Here is a 14,291-nt window from a genome sequence, read left to right as displayed (position 1 = left end):
TTTATATCTTTTAAGTCCCCCCCCCCTCCCCACGCTACCAAACTCTGCCAGGTTGACGATGGTGGCTAATTAATAAGTTATTACAAAGACTCCGCCATTATTCAAGCAAAAGATCTTCCGTAGACTTCCGAAAAGAATTTATTATCCAATTACCCGTCTTTTGCAATCTGTCTTGGCCCTGGAGAAATATGGTGTCTGGAATCAGCGTTCTATTTATTTTATGACACTCCAGAAGTCTTCAAGAGGGCACATTTTCTTCTAATGATACCCGGGAGAAAGAAGGGACTCGCACTCTCCGGTATAATTTACTGTCACCAGTTATCGGTGAAGTCAAAAGGTTGCCTTTTGCACAGAAAGGAGGGTTGTCTTTCGGGGATGCGGAGCAAACTGATCGTTAACAGGGGGACTTCGCCGAGGCCACGCAAAGAAGCATGTTTTATGTGATGACGACGACCCTATGGATAGGGCCCTCCTTTCGGGCGAACAGCGTCATCTGCGGCGGGCACACAGATGAGAGGTTGGCATTTGGGAAGGCATTCGCCCTTGGAATTAAGAACGGAAGCAGGAACTCGTGCGGTTAAACGGCATCGAACAATCGTAGCTTCTTTTTCCACATAAAAATATGCCATTGAGAAATAAAGAATAAAAATTGAAGTTCCTTCTCTCTGAAATGATCCCTTTGGGGTTGCACAAAAATACAACGAGAGGCGGAAACTGAAAGAGAAAATAATACCTAAGTGGGAAGATAAAAGATGAAACTGGAATATCTATAAGAAAATAAATATAATAAATACTACGAAAAGAAACAGACACGCGCAGATAAAAAGTTATGGGTGAGAAATAGTTGATTTTTTTTTTACTCCGACACGGCTGTTCTTTGTGCGTTTCACGTTGCCAGATTTTTTTTCTTTGTTCTAATTCTCACAACATTTAAAGAGCATGCATTTTTATCTCTTGAAACTTATTGCACACTCTCAATTTTTTACAACCCTTCCGCTCTCTCTGCGAACCAGACTCCAACTCTTTTACCTCTCCTGGCTTTCCTCGAGAGTGGCTTTTCTTTTATTTTCATTCGCCAACTAACCATCTATAAAGAGCCTTTCCTGTGGTTGTTCTCCGCCCACTGCCAAGAGAAGAAATCGCATCGCTGCGTCCGAATTTATGGTCCTGTAAGCCTCATCGAAAACCGGGCCCAGCAGGCATCAGTTATCAAAATATGGTTGATTCACTGGTCTACTTTCTCAAGTTAATAGGCGCACCCTTTATCCGATATACAAACTTCATAATCCATCAAAGGGATAACTAAAGGTTATCGGCATCTTGTTAGGTCATCAAAATGAATAGTTTCACATCATCTCCATAAATAAGAAGTGAAATATGGATTATTCCTGAAGATATACGGAAGCAAGGGTTGAATTGCATCAGCCAGGAATAAAAAATCTTGTCCATTCTTATTATAATACCACTCCACTTACGTCTATTACAAAGTTTAAAACAAGAATCAAGTTGTTGTGGGTAATTGTGATTGGCATTAAGCCAATCGAGGATTATCGATATAGTGATCTCCATGGTCTACTAAGGGACCACTTCATTTGCCTTCTGGCATGCTTAATGGAAATTAGAACTACTTTTACATTGAGTATTGTTCCAAGGACGGGTGGACGTTGGATAAATCCATGTCCTGAGATTTCTGCCTATTGCTTTCTTTGTATGTGTGTGCGCGTGCATGTGTGAAACCAATGAAGAAGCGACTTTAAAAAAAAGTAAGACATTTCGAATTTCCTGTTATCATTGACAGTCATTTGCTGTGGCGACTGCAGATATCAACCGCTTGTAAAAGTATTGAAGTGAGGGAAGATAAGAGTCCTGAATTGGTATTATTGTCCCTTTCCAGCGACTTTATTGGATTTATGGATCATTGTTGTTCCCTGGGGTTGTTATGGAGAATTGTCATTTCTGGCGGAAGTAAAAAAGGCGAAAAACAGCCCAGATGACACAGTTCACATCACCCGGTTTCTGTTGGGCACACAACTAATTTTCCGCAGTGTCGCGCTGCCACATGGCCGTGTATATAATCTGAAATCCCTGACATCACCGCTAGTTTTACTCAGCGAAACAAAGGCGAGAAAATAAGCAATTTTTTTTCACAAAGTTTGTTCATTTGGTGCTGCGTTAGTTCCAATATGGAGAATTGCGGCGGGCTTGTTTCGGGGTCATCTGCCTGGTCCAGATACGTCACTGCCTAGTATGGGGAATCCGGCACATCCACAGCCTGTTAGAAGCAGATAAGTTCTGGCAGCGTCCTTACACCTTCATCTAAGGTTTTAAGGGGATGTTAAGAGAAGAGATATTGACCTAGCATTGCGCATCAAGTCTAAGAGCAATGTATTATGAAGACCTTTGCAAGTTGTTCGCAAGATTTATGTTTGTGAAGGTTACGATTGTGAAGTTGCACTATTTGCAGTAATGCGTCTCCCTTTTTTCAGTCTGCTTTTACAATAGTTTAATGGCTAGATAATTAGGAACACAGAAATTAATAATTTTGTCGACCGGTTTATCCTCTTCATCTCAAGGAGGAAAGCTGCCCATTTTAAATATTGATTGCAGTCGGCGCTTACTTTAATAAATTGAGTGTAAGGTTAGGTTAAGGATTTAGAGGATATTCCGTTGACGCGGGAGTTTATTAACCTAGCATGGCCGGGATGGTCTCCAGAATTGCCTTTCTGAGAAAAAAATGCAGAAAAATGCTGACGAGAATGTTTTCTTACTTAATTTAATCAACACTCTGATGCTTGAAAAAAGGTGCTCCTTGCAAAAGTAGGGGAATTATTTTATGTTGGAAGAAAGTTCTACTTAAACCCATCAGAGGTTTAGAAGGATGCAGAAAGCAAAAAAGCATCGCGATGAAGAGAAAAAAGGTCGCTTTTTAATGCTGATTTCGGAATCCATTTGAGGGACTTCTCTTTTCAAGTTTTATCAAATTTAAACTACTGACGTGGGATTATGAGTGTGATTGCAATAATTTAATAATAATGGCTACCACGGTAACTGTCATTTAAACTTGACATGCCGCTTTCATCAGATTCGAATCAAATTAACAAGGCTGAAATGTTTGATCGGGTGTAACTGATAGCAGCAGTTGAGCTCTCAATAGACATGGAATTGATTTTTCTTTGTGTTTTAGGAGTTTTCAGCATAGGAATGCGATTGCAATAACCTCACTAATGTAAACTATTCTGATCTCTCCTGTTTAGGGGTATGCACATTGTATAATCGGATATATCATTTTATTTTATTAACCATAAGGATTAGATGCAGTTTTAAAATATTGGATGAATCATACACTTCAGATATTTATATAATTAATAATTTACACAAGATGTGTAAATTATTAATTATTATTAATTATTATCAATACAGTGGCGCTGTACAACCACTCAAGTTTTGGCGAACTGCCCGTAGATGGCAGGAGAGTCTGTGCCCAATAATACCCTGATATAGTTGCAAGTTGTGACGTGTTGCCTAGTAGCTATGTGCTGTTACTGCGAGCAGTTTTGTCAGCGGCGTAATGGAAGATTTGAACACTGAACACTATTGTGTTAGTATTGGTAGTGGTAAATGATGCAAGAAAGCAAGCTTATACATCATCAGCCAAAAAAAGCGCTTCTCATGTCACATATCTCTGCCCTCTAACAGTTTGTCTTGTTCTTGCTTATTCCTTGAATTTATTCAAACTACTTACCTCTACAACACCAGATGGAAATTTGTTTCAACGATCAACTACCCGCTGGCTGAAAGTAAACATCTGCACATCTCTCCTCCAACCGTCCTTCTTCAGTTTGAATTTATGCCCCCTCATGTAGGTAGTCTGAGAAACAGGAAGGATTCCATTGGCATTGGGCAATACATAGCTCAATGCCAATGGAGCTACTCAATACAAGCTGACTCAATACATTCAAAGTTAAACATCTCAGCGAGACTTATCGCAAATGTCTAGTCTCCAGACGCTTAAATTTTCAGAACTGAAGCCTTTCTTAATATGAGTACCCAACCTAACCATTTCCTTTTACAAGGAATAATCGCCTCTTTATTCCTACTAGCAAAAATCCTGTATGCCGTTGACAAAACCCCATGGATTGTCCTGGCAGCCTGTCTGCACTTCTCAGGGAACTTCATATCTGACTGCACAATTACCCCCAGATTTTTTTTTTCATTCTCTATTACTCTGAGTGCGGTACCACACAGTGCATTAATCTGGCATTACTGCTAGTCGTATGCAGTACCTTGCATTTAGTAATGATAAAATTCATTTTAAATTTCTCAGCCCATTTGACTAACTTTCGATGTGATATTAGTATTAGTATTTAAAATTACAGAAGTTTAGAGACAGCTGTTTGAAGAAAAATCAATTCTTAAATGGTGTATTTTACAGCAAACTAAGTTTGCTACAAAATATACGAATATATTGCGAAGCAAGTCATCAAGAATTTTCTAGGTTATGCACTTGCATTTCAAATAAACAGGTACTTCCTGTCTCTCTGATTAATTTAACTCTCATGCGCAATTTCCCAGGCATAACCCACAAATGCCCCTCGCCCAAAGTCTTTTGACTGTGAAAACACAGGGTAACAGCATTCCATCCCAGGAGCCTAATAGGTCAGTTCCTACTGAACCTACCTCAGTCCCTCTGTCGAGGAGACTTGAGGAGATATATAATATTTCAGCTGCCCAGATCCCGAGAGAGAATTTTTGTTTCCAGACTGGGACCAGCAACAAAAGCGGAAAGTATCAGGGCACTTTTTGCCCAAGAGCATGGGATCAACTTAGACGCAAAAGCTATCAAAACTAGGCATCCGACCTATTCTTCCTTTATCATCTCCTGCCCTGCGAATGCAAAGCATATCGTCTTGGATTATAGCTGCTGGCCGGTAGGCACCCTCATAAAGCCGTTTCAAGAGAGGAGCAGATCGATCGCCTACAGCGGATCCAGTCGAGATAAACAGCCATAACTACAAAAGGATGATATGCTACCAGGTTCACACGAAGGAGAGATTCTTTGGTTTATGCAGAATGTACGCAGCCTAAAACACAAGCTTAATTGTCTCCAGACTCTTCTATTGCTTAATGAGTTTGTTGTCATCTGCCTTACAGAAACACGGTTAACGGCGGATATACAGCCTTATCTTGTCCCTTTTAACACCCTTTACAAACACATAGGGAATCACAGGATTAGCGGACGGAGCGGAGGTGTTGAAATCCTGTTCAGCGATCGATTCCAGGCAATATGGACACGAGTGAACCAGTCAAATAACTTTGAGGCAGTCTGCACGACGCTGAGGAGTCCTCTTCACCAAATTCAATGCTGCCTTGTTTACATTCCTCCACCAGACCACAATGAAGACCCTAGAGCTGAGCTGCTCACGTGGTTAGCAACCAACTTAGTGCCTAAAATTCCAACTGTTGTAGCAGGCGATTTTAACTTGCCACTGCCCAGGCATGGGGATGCCCTTGCGGGCCTTGAGGCCAATCTTCGGGGCCTTTAACCTTACACGGTTAGCGGCGATGCAACCAACTAGAGCGTGTCAAGCGCTGGACCTAACCTTCCACAACTTGCACGAAATCAAACTCCTATCTAGCAACTTTCGATTCCAATCTGATCACTCGCCAATTGCATGTAAACTATCCTTACAGAGCAATTCCCTTGGGTTCCCTGACGAGTACCCCGCTGAATTGCCTAGGTTAGCCTTCTCTACTAAATATTTGAAGCCAGAGATCATTATCCAATGCTTGATTGGGTTTGACTGGGGGTGCCTCTATCCTGAGCCGTTGGAGGATGCCATTATGCTCCTGTCCTAAAAACTGAAGTTAATTGTACGACGTGGTGCAGCCAAAATCATCACCAGGATTGGTAACAGGTCGAATCGGGGCTTTAATAAGGAAACTAACACGGCTTTCGTCAAGAAGCAGAAGGCTTACCGGAAATGGCAGAAAACTCAACTTCCCTGAGACCTTTCCATCTTTAAGAAAGAAAGAGCATGCTTCTTGAAAAAGAAAAGGCAGGTCCTTAACCAAGCTCTTCCCGATAGGTTGAAGAGTGGTAGAAGGATCCTTTCGTATCATCATCGTCTAGCCATTAATCAAAACTTGTCCAGGAATGGGTACAGTTCAGCTTACAGCAAGCAGATTTTCCTGACTCTGGTTCCTCGCTCTCTCGCAGGAGGACTGGTTACCTAGAGCACGCTTGACTGAAATAGAAATAACTAGAGAGACTATTTGATGTCATTAATGAACTACCGAACAAAGCTACTGTGGATCCGGATGGGTTCCCATTCTTTATTATCAAAATTTGCAGTCCATATATAGTTGAACTTCTCCTTCACCTTTTCAGACAAATCCTGCAATCTGGAATAATTTCTTCAATTTGGAGAACTTACCATGTTAAGCCCATTCCAAAGATCAAGAAACCCAAATCTCCTAAAGACCCGCGACCAATCTCCATCAGTTGTTCTTTACTCAAAATTTTTGAAAAAGTAATTCGGCTAAAAATTGCCCAGCATTGCTTTGCGCACAGGCCCGAGTACCTGCATACCGTTCTGCACAGGAGATCGACAACTACCAATCTTCTTCATACCCTCTTCAGAATTCAATGCATCCTTAACAGATTGATATCATATTCCTCGACATTCAATCGGCTTATGACAGAATACACCTCCCAGCTCTGTTTACCATTCTGAAACACTACTTCGGCCTGGCAGAAACCTTACTTCAAATTTTGAAGTCTATTTTACTTCCTAGACACCTGTCTGTGACCCTCAATGACTTTCAGGTAACTATTGACGTCTCAAGAGGCATCCCGCAAGGAGGCGTACTGTCAGCTATCCTGTTTGCAGCAGTTTTTGTAACTCAGAATCCTAATTTTGTCTCTTACGCCGACGACCTGAAGTTCTACGTGAGCTCAGATCATAATCATTAGATTCATGATATCAACCAACAAGCTTCCAGGCAGATATTGAACTTGGAAAATTATCTTGCCACAATTGGGCTGCACCTGAGCCCTTCTAAATCAGCTCAACTGACGATAATCAAGAAGAGAGTCATAAAATGATATCAAAATCTTTGTTAGTGGTGGTCGGTGCAAAAAGTGACCTCTCATACTGACCTTGGCCTCACCTGGGATGTTGGGCTCACCTTGCAGCCTCACTTTTTCAGGATGAGGCAGAAGACGTACGCGGCTCTTTGGGCAGTGCGTCAGGAGCTCGTTGGTGTGCATCAGCCAGCGCTGCTTGTTCGGCACATCCTGAGGTGTATTACGCCGATTCCTCTTTATGCTTCAGAAATTTGGTCATCTGCCCCTGCCTCATAACCTTCAGAAGTATCTCAGTTTTGAGTACTGGTTGCTTAGATGGATGAACAGGGTGGTAGGCCACCCCCTAACTATCTCCAGATCGATCCTACAAGCTAATCTGGACACCACTCCCTGGAGACATATCATCATGACAAAAAATGTCCTCACGCTTGCACGGCTTATAACGGGGCGAATTGATGCCCCATCGGTATCCACATTAATCTCTGGCCCGTGGAGAGCAAGAGGGGAGCACCTCGATTCCTATCTCACTCTGCGTCTTACGTTGTCACGCATTGATTCCCTGAGGAATATGTTTCCAGCCAATTGACTTCGGACCTTCAATAAATTTAGGCTCCACCCTGATAGGTTCTGTGAAGACAAGCTGTACAGGAAGGAAATCTTTAAGAACTGCTCTACAAGATAATGAATCTATGATACTCACGTGCTCCTGGACATGACTGACTTTTTTTTTTTTTTTTTTTAACTTGCCTATTTGTATTTGACAAAGACTTTTTGTCTTCATCCAATCATATATTTTGTATATTACTGTATATTTTGTATATATAATCCTGTAAATGTCTCTGGTCGAGCACGCATATACTCTTGTTTATTGTACATGTGTTCCTCGTACCTTAGTCTGTAAATATTCACACCCTTCTGGCACAGAGCCGGGGTGACTCAAGGTTTCTTGGGAAATAAACTGATTTTAATAATAATACTAATAAAAAAAAAAACCTTCTGCCACATTTTAGAAATACGTACTGTGATATTGAAATTGCAGCACTCAGAAGGAAGGAATGATCGCTAAGTGCATGCAAATCAACAGGCGGATGAGTTGCGCCGAGATGTACAAATGATTAAAATACGGGACCAATCGGGCGGAAGCTTCAGGTGACATAAAAACGAAGGTGGAGATCGTGGAGTTGAAAGAAGCGCGTGTGTGACGTAGTTAACACACTTCTGTCTCGCAGAAGCTGACTTTAGAGTGCAAGGACATTGTAGGGAATGCCGGGACGTCACGTTCGACACCAATCTGAGCAATTCAGCGAGTTCGACACGGACGGATTATCGTCCTTCAAGAGGCTGGATGCTCGCTTCGTCGTGTAGCAGTACGTACTGTCGTGGCAATACTGTAGTGCGTAGATGTTGGCAACAGGAGCTGCAGGAAGAACTTTGAAGCACAGCCAGAACGTCTGAGCAATGTATCCCGAAAGCCAGAGCAATGTATCCCGAAATCGGTGGATTTAAATCATATTTGATCTGCCCATTGGATGCATCATTCTGTGTCGTTAAATGTGCTCATGCATATTAGCGTTTGCTGATTTATCATGCATTCCGTAACTCCAAAATGTTCTTTTTTATACTCCAGAACGACCATCAGATCAGAGGAGTTCACAATAAACCATTAACACAATCGCTAATTATATTTAGCTATCACGGCCTGAACCACGGCCCACTCAAATAGCACGTGTTACTGCATTCTCGTCCTGGCCACTGGGCTAGGTCTGAGTAACCTCTTTGTATTCCTGTTTCTTTAGGGAGCCGCAATTTCAGTGTCACGGAGTGTATTTCGTAATGGTCCTGAGATGATAATGAACACAGAAACAGCCATCTGGGCAATTGTCCACATTGCAAATAAATATATACACAATTCTTAAAATAAACAGCACTTCTCCATAAAAAGCGCTGTTTATTTGAAGTTCGAGGCGATTTCAACTTATGGCGACTTTTTTTCAATATGAGGTTCATGCATTTGTAACAAACTTATTAACAAATATAAAAAAAAATGGTAGCAAGCTTTTCTCCTGGCTATATACAGAATTGGTCTGCGCGGGTAGCAGAGTGGTGTCATCTTATCATCACCGTCCTTCCCACACCGGATGGAAAAGGCCCGAGTTCGAATCCGCGATGATGCGAGGAACTTTAATGTGCTTTTTTCACTCCGTGGATGAGTTAGTCGGTCTCAGCCGTAGATAGCAAGGTTTTTATCTCCAGAAACTGGATTTTTCGTCCAGCAAACAGGCAAATCGACCAGAGAACACGCACAATTTACAGACAAAATAAATATATGGGTAGATGTAATCATTTACGGGGAACTCGTGTACTGTTACATTGCCACAAATAAATATGCAACATAGTCAGGTCTGAAGAAAATGCCGAAAGCTCTTTGCTTTAAATCAATTACCTTCCTATTGTTATTTATGTTTTCTTCTATCCAGAATACCCTGCAGACAGGTGTCAAATTATCATGTGTAGAAGTGAAGTATTTAAAATTTCAGATATATCAATCCAGCTTTACTTTGATTCAGGTAGCCGTCAAGATAAATATGTATCCGAAATATGGTCATCTGCCTGATACCTAAACAAGTATCAGTTTGGAGTACTGGTTGCTTAGATGGATGAACAGGGTGGTGGGCCACCCTCTAACTGGAAACCGCTCCCTGGAGACATCTTATCATGACAAGAAATGTCCTCACGCTTGCACGGCTTATAACGGGGCTAATTGATGCTCCATCGGTATCCACATTATTCTCTGGCCCGAAGAAGGCAAGAGGTGGGAGCATCGTGTCCCTCTGCGTCTTCGCTCAAGCATTGATTCCCTGAGGAACATGTTTCCAGCCAATTGTCTTCGGATCTTCAATAAATTTGATACACCCTGATAGATTCTGTGAAGACAAGCTCTATAGGAACGAAATCCTTAAGAACTGCTACCAGATAATGAATCTATGGTGTTCACCTGCTGCTGGACATGACTGACTGCTCTTTTTCTTTCTTTCTTTTTTTTTTTTTTTTTTTTTTTGACTTGCCTATTTAAATATGACAGAGAGTTTGTTTTTGTCTCCATGCAATTGTATGTTTAATCTTCTAAATCTTCTAAGTTCTCGGGTGGAGCACGCATGTACTCTTTTATATTGTAAATGTGCTCCTCGCACCTTTGTCTGTAAATATTCACACGCTTCTAGCACAGTGCCGTCCCGGGGTGACCCAAGGTTTCTTTTTGTAATAAATTGATTTTAATAATAATAATAACATAACCTATATAGTCCTATCAACCTTCTTGCTATCAAGAGCGTATTCCAAATCATATGTATTTATAAATACCATGCATTTTAACAATTTTTGGAATATTCTAACCTTCATTTATTGATGTGAGTCAATTTTCTGTCTAGTTTGTTTGTTTGTAATTTGGTTTTTAGGAGCATTAGCAACTAAGGCCATATTGCTCTGGTATATGCGGTGGTCATTCCCTAACCTTTTCTCACCCTCCGTATTTGGTGGTGACGGGCTCGAACCCCGGTCTAATTAAGAAGCGTGTGCTACGCACTGCTGCTCCTTCATACCTGGCTACGGAGGCGCAACTGTCTAGTAGAAGCCACCGATTAATGAAAAGAAAGGTATTGCTCAAGTTAAGCTAAGGCTCTGCATGTCGTTTTCGGCGCATTATAAATAAATAAATAAATAAATAAATAAGATCTTTATTGTACAGTTCACCGGTACACGCAGGTACCACGACCATACAATACCCTTCACGGCATCATGCCAGGGGTTAACAAACGGCAGAGATAATAAAGGAATTGTAAAGATTAAATAAGCAAATTATAAAAAAAAAAAAAAAAAAAAAAAATACTCATAGCAGATAACATTGACTTGAAAGGAAAACTAATACAAAATAACAAAAATAACAAATTGTGATAACAAAAACTTTTCCTCAAGTCCAGTTTTCTGAGAGTCTCTTGCCTCGCCATAACGATCTGAGATCAGTTGGTAGTTCTGGAGACCACGTGCAGATCTAGGATGATCCGTCTATACTTTTTATCATCTATGATTTTAAATAAGTCAGCATCCAGGGATTGAACCAGGTGGAGCTTCTGATAAGGGAGGAACCGATCTTTCAAATGTAGTCTCGAAGGAAGAGCAAGAAGCTTGGGAGTGGAGCGGAGACCTGGTTGGGGAATCCGCCAGCACACGGTGTCCCAAACGTTGGGTGCTGAGACTCTCCCGGCAATCATTTTTACGGTGAAGATGAGTCTTCTCTCGTGCATTAATGCTGAAAACCTGGTTAAATTCAGCGCGTTGGCCATCGGTGTTGTGCGCTGCTGTGGTGGGAGATGACACTTCCAGGTTGCCCACTTCAGGAGCCAGTATTCAGCGGCTTTTAATGGTTTAATTGTGGTGTCTGCAGCTGAGCCCCACAACTCTACTCCATACAGTACACTTCCAAAAATCATCATCCTGATGTACATTTTTATCAGGTTACTGTTGTGAACGTGTAGCAAGTGCTGCTTGGCAACCCACCGTTTCTTGTTGAATTTAGCACAGAGTTCTTCTATATGGTGATGGAATCGTAATTTTCTGTCGAAGATTACACCCAGATCTCTTTGCTTTTCAACGCAGGGGATCGGGACTCCGTCAATCGCAGGCTGAATTTTGGTTGGTATGGGTTTAAGAGAGAAATAGCCTTAGATGCTAATGCGCCATAAAATCCTAAAACAAACAAACAAACAGCATGTCGTTTTCGAAGTTACAATAGGTAACTCTAACTTCCCCGACTGCCATCATAAAACTGAATAGTCAAAGCAGAAAATAAATGATCTTGAGATTCGATGTCGCATCAAATCGTCTAACCGTGTGCCATAAGCTTAATATGTTTTACGATATTTTGTTGATAACATCATACACAACAGTGAATCCAATAACAGCGTATGATTCAGAATAATAGAACGTAGTTTAGTAAATATAATAAATTATTATAAAATAATCATTGAATATGCTTAATTAAATATATCCGATAAATCTAATCCAAATAAATTGAACTCAACTGAACCGAATCGATCTTTGAACTCCTTTCGTTGTTTCTAATTTTTTCTTACGGCAGATAAGCCTTGAGATACTCGTGTTTGGTAAACAGTGAATAAACTTTTATTTTGTCATATTTCTGCAGACTGAAATAGAGACTTCAATTCTTTTTTTTTTTTTTTTTTGTTATTTTACTCTGTTTGACTAGGATTGTATACTTCAGTCAACGTACTGCCTTGAAGCTTTCATTTTAGTCCACTGGAAGGATGCTTCAAATGACATGACAAATAAAGCTTGGAAAAAGCGACCAATGAAGCCTCTTACATAGATTCTATCACAAACTTTCCTTCACTTGCTGGGTACCAAATGAACAAAACTCCTCAGAATTAGAAGTCGCCGGAAAATAGCGTGTCATGGGATCACGTGCACTGGATACGCGGCGGCAGACTTCTGGATGACACGTTTTCAATCTTTACTCCGTTCATCACGCAACGTTGATTCTTACTATCGTAAGGCTCATAGCAAACTTTCTAACACTTCTTCATTCTTGTCAATGAGGAGATGGAGTAGACCAACACAGATATAAAAACTCCCCTCATTTCACGTGTTCTGCTCAGAAGCGGATGGCCTTTTACTGCATGGCCAATTACAGGTATTTAGTATTTAAGTCTGTATTTCTGTCTCCAAAGGGCTCAAGGGTTTGCATAATGTGATTTGTATTGCATGACTGGCCATTCAATCTCAGAAAGGTACCTGCTCTTGGAAATTAAAAGTTTCGTATGACTGGCGATGTTTTGTTGTGAACCCAACAGTGAAACGTATTGGAACCGATAATTTTTCAGTGCACGCGTTCACTGTTGGTGTTGTACTAGGATTTTAGGAGCATGAGCGGCTAAGGCCATATTGCTCTATGTATATTGTCTGTATGTAAATTGCGCGTGTTCTGAGGTCGATTTTCTGTTTTCTGGACGAAAAACCCGAGTTTCCTGGAGTAAGAAACCATACTACCCTCGCTTGAACAGCTAACTTAGTCAGGTTGTGAAAAAGATCCATAAAAATTCCTCACGCTGTCGATGGGACTCCACTCAAGTATTTTCCACCAGGTGTGGGAAGGATGGCGATCCGACCAAATGTTCTATCGACTAGGGCGCGAGCAGACTGCTTGAAAGGAAGAAATGGGAACACAGATGCTAATCCAGAACAATATACAACTGAAATATTTTTAGCAAAGCAGAAACTGATCCCCTGTGGAATGAAGAAGTTAGATGGCAGACCTTTTGAGCGTGAACACACAATGAATCGTCATGGAGTAAACTGCAAAGCAATTACAAAATTCTGAATGCAGACCACAGGATGGAAGCTTGCTGAGAATAATTTTATACCAAACTCGATCAAAAGCAAATGCAGAATTTCAAGAAGAGCTGTTCGAATTTCTCCAATTTTTCAAAAGATCTGTCCGCAGATGAAATAAATAAATGAACTTTGATAATAAAGCATTCACAGTTAAACGGAAGTTAGGATTTAACAATGCAATATGGGTTAATAGGTTAATTGAAGGCGAAACAGGAGGATTAAAGATCATTAATAAGACTGAAGGTTTAGTGTAAGTTTTTACAGTTGTGCATTTCTCCCTCACTTTGAAAGAGTTTAAAACTGGTGCAATGTGGCAGTAAAAGAAAGCATTGAATGGCATGTATTTAATATAGGAGATTTGCCAGATCATCAGTGCAGGAGCGAGAGGAAAAACTGTGAAAATAAATTGGCTTATCTTTTGATGAAGTTGCAACAGAACTATCGGGAAGTTGCGAACAAAGTTATTGATCGCAACTTCTACATGTTAATCCAAAGTCAAGTTTGGATTTATTACTAATGTTTTTGAACCTGTTGCGAATTTTTATGCAGGCAGCCATGATTTGGATAAAAGTCAGTTGCAATAAGCATTATCAGCATAAGTAGTAGTCTCAGCATCTAGAAAACAAAATGACAGAATGGCGTAAAGAATTTTTGAGATAAAGAAGATCAAAAAGAGGAGATTCCAGATTAGGAAATTTGTGACAAAGGATATCAGTTGACACGAGAAATGCACGAGGCAACCAATAATTGAATTGTGCTAGAAAAGTAAGTGATGCTTATCAGATTATAGATGGAA

This window comes from Mastigoproctus giganteus, chromosome 9, assembly GCF_048544385.1.
Source record: "Mastigoproctus giganteus isolate SK-2022 chromosome 9, ASM4854438v1, whole genome shotgun sequence".
Taxonomy (NCBI): Eukaryota; Metazoa; Arthropoda; class Arachnida; order Uropygi; family Thelyphonidae; genus Mastigoproctus; species Mastigoproctus giganteus.
The sequence above is the reverse complement of the archived record's forward strand: the minus strand, read 5'-3'. Positions refer to the sequence as shown.